Below are 6,799 nucleotides of genomic sequence, written 5' to 3'. Positions count from 1 at the left end.
CCTTATTAGCACTTCTCAGCAAGGAAGAGCAGAAACCAAGTCAAAGTGCTGATCCTCACAAAGAGCCTTTGCCAACACCTCATCTAGGTAAGTTGGTACACATTATGCATTTCACATCAAATATTCTCGCATTAAATGTTTCAAATAAGAAATTTGCATCATGGGTAACGGACACGGGGGCAACTGACCATGTCTCTTACTCACTCAATGACTTTCATAAATATCATGAGATAGCTCCAATCCTTGTAAAATTGCCTAATGGTGCATTAGCCATTAGCAAAATTGCTAGAACTATCATATTCACAAATTAACTTTACCATGTTGATGCATTATACATTCCCTCTTTTAATTTCAAGCTGATTTTTGTTTCTAAGGCCACATCACATTTACATTGTCATATGAATTTCGATGACCAAAAATGTAAGATATAGGATACCAACTCGGAGAAAGTGATTGGAGTAGCTAGAGCTTGTGGGGGACTTTTGATGAGCGGATAATTTATATGCTTTTTGGCATTGTTTTTAGGTAGTTTTTAGTAGAATCTAGCTACTCTTACGGATGTCTTTATTAGTTTTTATGCAAAATTCACATTTCTGAACTTTACTATGAGTTTGTGTGTTTTTCTGTGATTTCAGATATTTTCTGGCTGAAATTGAGGGACCTGAGCAAGAATCTGATTCAAGGTGAAAAAGGACTGCTGATGTTGTTGGATTCTGACCTCCTTGCACTCGAAATGAATTTTATAAAGCTATAGAACTTCAAATGGAACGCTCTCAATTGCGTTGGAAAGTGGACATCCAGGGTTTTCCAGCAATATATAATAGTCCATACTTTATTCGAGTTTAGATGATGCAAACTGGCGTTCAACGCCAGCTACATGCTGCATTCTGGAGTAAAATGGCAGAAACATGTCACAAACCAGAGTTAAACGCCAAAAACACGTTACAACTTGGCGTTTAACTCCAAGAGAAGCCTCTGCACGTATAAAGCTCAAGCTCAGCCCAAGCACACACCAAAGTGGGCCCCGAAAGTGGATTTCTGCACTAAGACTTATTTCTATAAACCCTAGTAACTAGTCTAGTATAAATTGGACTTTTTACTATTGTATTTTCGTCTTTGACCAGATCTTTGATCAGTTTTATGCTATCATAGACTTTTGGGGAGGCTGGCCATTCGGCCATGCCTAGACCTTGTTCTTATGTATTTTCAACGGTGGAGTTTCTACACACCATAGATTAAGGTGTGGAGCTCTGCTGTACCTCGAGTATTAATGCAATTACTATTGTTCTTCTATTCAATTCAAGCTTATTCTTGTTCTAAGATATCATTCGTACTTCAACCTGATGGATGTGATGATCCGTGACACTCATCATCATCCGTCCTTATGAACGTGTGCTTGACAACCACTTCCGTTCTATAAGCGAGAGCTAGAGTGTGTATCTCTTGGATTCCTTAATCAGAGTCTTCGTGGTATAAGCTAGAATCCATTGGCAGCATTCTTGAGAATCCAAAAAGTCCAAACCTTGTCTGTGGTGTTCCGAGTAGGATTCAGGGATTGAATGACTATGACAAGCTTCAAACTCGCGAGTGTTGGGCGTAGTGACAGACGCAAAAGGATCAATGGATCCTATTCCTACATGATCGAGAACCGACAGATGATTAGTCGTGCTGTGACAGAGCATTTGGACCATTTTCACTGAGAGGATGGGAGGTAGCCATTGACAACGGTGAAACCCAAACATACAACTTGCCATGGAAAGGAGTAAGAATGATTGGATGAAAGCAGCAGAAAAGCAGAGATTCAAAAAGGAACACAGTATCTTCATGCGCTTATCTGAAATTCCCACCAATGAATTACATAAGTATTTCTATCTTTATTTTATGCTTTATTTATCTTTATATTCGAAAACAATTATAACCATTAGAATCCACCTGACTGAGATTTACAAGATGATCATAGCTTGCTTCATACCAACAATCTCTGTGGGATCGACCCTTACTCACGTAAGGTATTACTTGGAAGACCCAGTGCACTTGTTGGTTAGTTGTGCGAAGTTGTGGCAAAGTGTGATTCACGTTTGAGAGCTCCAAGTCTTTGGCGCCATTGTTGATGATCACAATTTCGTGCACCAAGTTTTTGGCGCCGTTGCCGGGGATTGTTTGAGTTTGGACAACTGACGGTTCATCTTGTTGCTCAGATTAGGTAATTTTCTTTTCAAAAAGTTTTTAAAAATCTTTCAAAATTTTTTATTTGTTTTCGGTTTTCCAAAAATAAATTTTCGAAAAATCCAAAAAATTATAAAATCATAAAAATAAAAAATATTTTGTGTTTTTTTGTTTGAGTCTAGTGTCAATTTTTAAGTTTGGTGTCAATTGCATGTCTTTAAAAATTTGTGCATTTTTCGAAAATTCATGCATGTGTTCTTTATGATCTTCAAGTTGTTCTTGACAAGTCTTCTTGCTTGATCTTCATATTTTCTTGTTTTGTGTCTTTTGTTGTTTTTCATATGCATTTTTACATTCATAGTGTCTAAACATGAAAAATTTCTATGTTTGGGTCTTGCATGTGTTTCTTTTCTTGAAAATTTTTCAAAAATAAGTATTGATGTTCATCTTGATCTTCAAAGTGTTCTTGGTGTTCATCTTGACATTCATAGTGTTCTTGCATATTTTCTTTGTTTTGATCTTAATTTTTCATGTTGTGAGTCATTTTTATGTTTTTCTCTCTCATCATTAAAAATTCAAAAAAATAAAAAAATATCTTTTCCTTGTTTTACTCATAATTTTTGAAATCTTTGGGTTGACTTAGTCAAAAATTTTTAAAATAAGTTGTTTCTTGTTAGTCAAGTCAAGATTTCATTTTTAAAAATCTTATCTTATCAAATTCTTTTTCAAAAATCTTTTTTTTCATTTTTCTTTTGTATTTTTGAAAATTTTTTAAAATTGATTTTCAAAATCTTTTTCTTAATTTTATTTCATAATTTTCGAAAACTTTACTAACAATTAATGTAATTAATTCAAAAATTTGAAGTTTGTTACTTTCTTGTTAAGAAAGGTTCAATCTTTAAATTTTAGGATCATATATTGTAGTTTATTTTTAGTCAAGTAATCAATTTTAATTTTAAAAAATCAAATCCTTTTAATTTTCTTTTCAAATCTTTTTCAAAATATCTTTTCAATCATATCTTTTAATCATATCTTTTTCAAATTATATCTTTTTCAAAATCAGTTTCAAAAATCTTTTCTAACTTCTTATCTTTTCAAAATTGATTTTCAAATCTTTTTCAACTAACTAATTGACTTTTTGTTTATTTCTTATCTTTTTCAAAATCACCTAACTACTTTTCTCTCGCTAATTTTTGAAAATTCCTTCCTCTTTTCCAAAATTCTTTTAATTAACTAATTGTTTCAAATTTTAATTTTAATTTTATTTCTTCTCTTAATTTTCGAAAATCACTAACCTTTTTTTCAAAAATAATTTTCAAAATTCTCTTCTCTCTCATCTCTTTCTATTTATTTATTCATTTACTAACACTTCTCTTCATATTGAAATTCAAATCCTCTCTTCCTCTCTGTGTTTGAATTTTTCCCTTCTCCTTCTTCTATTATTTTCTTCTTCTACTCACATAAAGAAATCTCTCTACTGTGGTAAAGAGGATCCCTATTATTATTTTCTGTTCCCTTCTTTTTCATATGAGCAGGAGCAAGGACAAGAACATTCTTGTTGAAGTAGATCCTGAACCTGAAAGGACTCTGAAGAAGAAACTAAGAGAAGCTAAAATACAACAATCCAGAGAAAACCTTACAGAAATTTTCGAAAAAGAAGAGGAGATGGCAGCCGAAAATAATAACAACAACAATAACGCAAGGAGGATGCTTGGTGATTATACTACACTTACTTCCAATTTTTATGGAAGAAGCATCTCAATCCCTGTCATTGGAGCAAACAATTTTGAGCTAAAGCCTCAACTAGTTGCTCTAATGCAACAGAACTGCAAGTTCCATGGACTTCCATCGGAAGATTTCTATCGGTTTTTAACTGAGTTCTTGCAGATTTGTGATACTATTAAAACTAATGGAGTAGATCCTAAAGTCTACAGACTCATGCTTTTCCCCTTTGCTGTAAGAGACAGAGCTAGAACATGGTTAGACTCACAACCTAAAGATAGCCTAGACTCTTGGGATAAGCTGGTCACGGCCTTCTTGGCAAGTTCTTTCCTCCTCAAAAGCTGAGCAAGCTTAGAGTGGATATTCATACCTTCAAGCAAAAAGATGGTGAATCCCTCTATGAAGCTTAGGAAAGATACAAGCAGTTGACCAAAAAGTGTCCTTCTGACACGCTTTCAGAGTGGACCATTTTGGATATATTCTATGATGGTCTATCTGAGTTCTCTAAGATGTCACTGGACCATTCTGCAGGTGGATCCATTCACCTAAAGAAAATGCCTGTAGAAGCTTAAGAACTCATTGACATGGTTGCAAATAACCAATTCATGTACACCTCTGAGAGGAACCCTATGAGTAATGGGACGCCTCAGAAGAGGGGAGTTCTTGAAATTGATACTCTGAATGCCATATTGGCTCAGAACAAAATGTTGACTCAGCAAGTCAACATGATTTCTCAGAGTCTGAATGGATGGCAAAATGCATCCAACAGTACTAAAGAGCAAGTCAACATTGATTTCTCAGAGTCTGAATGGATGGCAAAATGCATCCAACAGTACTAAAGAGGCATCTTCTGAAGAAGAAGCTTATGATCCTGAGAACCCTGCAATGGCAGAGGTGAATTACATGGGTGAACCCTATGGAAACACCTATAATTTCTCATGGAGAAATCATCCAAATTTCTCATGGAAAGATCAACAAAAACCTCAACAAGGCTTTAATAATGGTGGAAGAAACAGGTTTAGCAATAGCAAGCCTTTTCCATCATCTTCTCAGCAACAGACAGAGAATTCAGAGCAGAGCCCCTCTAGCTTAGCAAACATAGTCTCTGATCTATCTAAGGCCACTTTAAGTTTTATGAGTGAAACAAGGTCCTCCATTAGAAATTTGGAGGCACAAGTGGGTCAGCTGAGTAAGAAAATCACTGAAACTCTTCCTAGTACTCTCCCAAGCAATACAGAAGAGAATCCAAAAAAAGAGTGCAAGGCCATTGATATAATCAATATGGCCGAATGCACAAAGGAGGAGAAGGACGTGAATCCCAGTGAGGAAGACCTCCTGGGACGTCCTCTGAACAAAAAGGAGTTCCAAACTGAGGAACCTAAGGAATCTGAGGCTCACCTAGAGACCATAGAGATTCCATTGAACCTCCTTTTTCCATTCATGAGCTCTGAGAATTATTCTTCCTCTGAAGAGGATGAAGATGTAACTGAAGAGCAAGTTGCTCAATATCTAGGAGCCATCATGAAACTAAATGCCAAGTTGTTTGGTAATGAGACTTGGGAAGATGAACCTCCCTTGCTCATTAGTGAACTAAATACATGGGTTCAGCAAACTTTACCTCAAAAGAAACAAGATCCTGGTAAATTCTTAATACCCTGTACCATAGGCACCATGACCTTTGAGAAGGTTCTATGTGACCTGGGGTCAAGTATAAATCTTATGCCACTCTCTGTAATGGAGAAATTGGGGATCTTTGAGGTACAAGCTGCAAGAATCTCATTAGAGATGGCAGACAAGTCAATAAAACAAGCTTATGGATTGGTAGAAGACGTGTTGGTAAAGGTTGAAGGCCTTTACATCCCTGCTGATTTCATAATCTTAGACCCTGGGAAGGATGAGAATGAATCCATCATTCTTGGAAGACCCTTCCTAGCCACAGAAAAAGCTGTGATTGATGTTGACAGAGGTGAACTAGTCCTTTAAATGAATGGGGACTACCTTGTGTTTAAAGCTCAAGGTTATCCTTCTGTAAACATGGGAAAGAGGCACGATAAGTTTCTCTCAATACAGAGTCAAACAAAGCCCCCACAATCAAACTCTAAGTTTGGTGTTGGGAGGCCACAACCAAACTCTAAGTTTGGTGTTTAACCCCCACATCCAAACTCTAAGTTTGGTGTTGGAAGGTCTCAACAATGCTCTGAACATATGTGAAGCTCTATGAGAGCTCACTGTCAAGCTATTGACATTAAAGAAGCACTTATTGGGAGGCAACCCAATTTTTATTTATCTATATTTATATTGTTCTTTTATGTTTTATTAGGTTTATGATCATGTGGAGTCACAAAACAATTGCAAAAATTAAAAACAGAATCAAAAATAGCAGAAGAAAAAACACACCCTAGAGGAAGAGCTTTCTGGCGTTTAAACGCCAGAAACAAGCTTCTGTCTGGCGTTTAACGCCAGAAACAAGCACCAAGTTGGCATTTAACGCCAGAAACAAGCATCAGGCTAGCGTTAAGTGCCAGAAACAGGCTACATCTGGGCATTTAATGCCAGAAACAAGCATCATTCTGGCGTTAAGCGCCAGGATTGCATACAAAGGGCATTTTACACGCCTAAAAGGTGTAGGGATGAGAAATTCTTGACACCTCAGGATCTATGGACCCTACAGGATCCCTACCTACCCCACTTCTCTCTTCTTCACACAATCCAATAACACTATACCCTTCACCGATCACCTCAATCTCTCTTTCCCATTACCCCTTCACCAATCACATCCATCCACTCTTCCCCATAAATCCCACCTACAAATTCAAAATCTCTTTCCCACCCAAACCCACCCTAAATGACCGAACCCACACCCCTCTCCCTCCACTATATAAACCCCTCCATCCTTCTTCATTCTCACACA

General features: G+C 36.6%; 1 non-coding gene across 1 annotated transcript; it reads right to left on the bottom strand.

Annotated features, from left to right (window-relative positions):
- Window positions 1–4,235: 4,235 nt before the first annotated feature.
- On the bottom strand, window positions 4,236–4,343 carry LOC112804667 (small nucleolar RNA R71). Its single transcript, XR_003203277.1, has one exon. It is a non-coding gene; the product is annotated as a small nucleolar RNA R71 (small nucleolar RNA).
- Between the last annotated feature and the right edge of the window lie 2,456 nt (window positions 4,344–6,799).

Source organism: Arachis hypogaea, chromosome 5, assembly GCF_003086295.3.
Source record: "Arachis hypogaea cultivar Tifrunner chromosome 5, arahy.Tifrunner.gnm2.J5K5, whole genome shotgun sequence".
Taxonomy (NCBI): domain Eukaryota; kingdom Viridiplantae; phylum Streptophyta; class Magnoliopsida; order Fabales; family Fabaceae; genus Arachis; species Arachis hypogaea.
The sequence above is the reverse complement of the archived record's forward strand: the minus strand, read 5'-3'. Positions and strand labels throughout refer to the sequence as shown.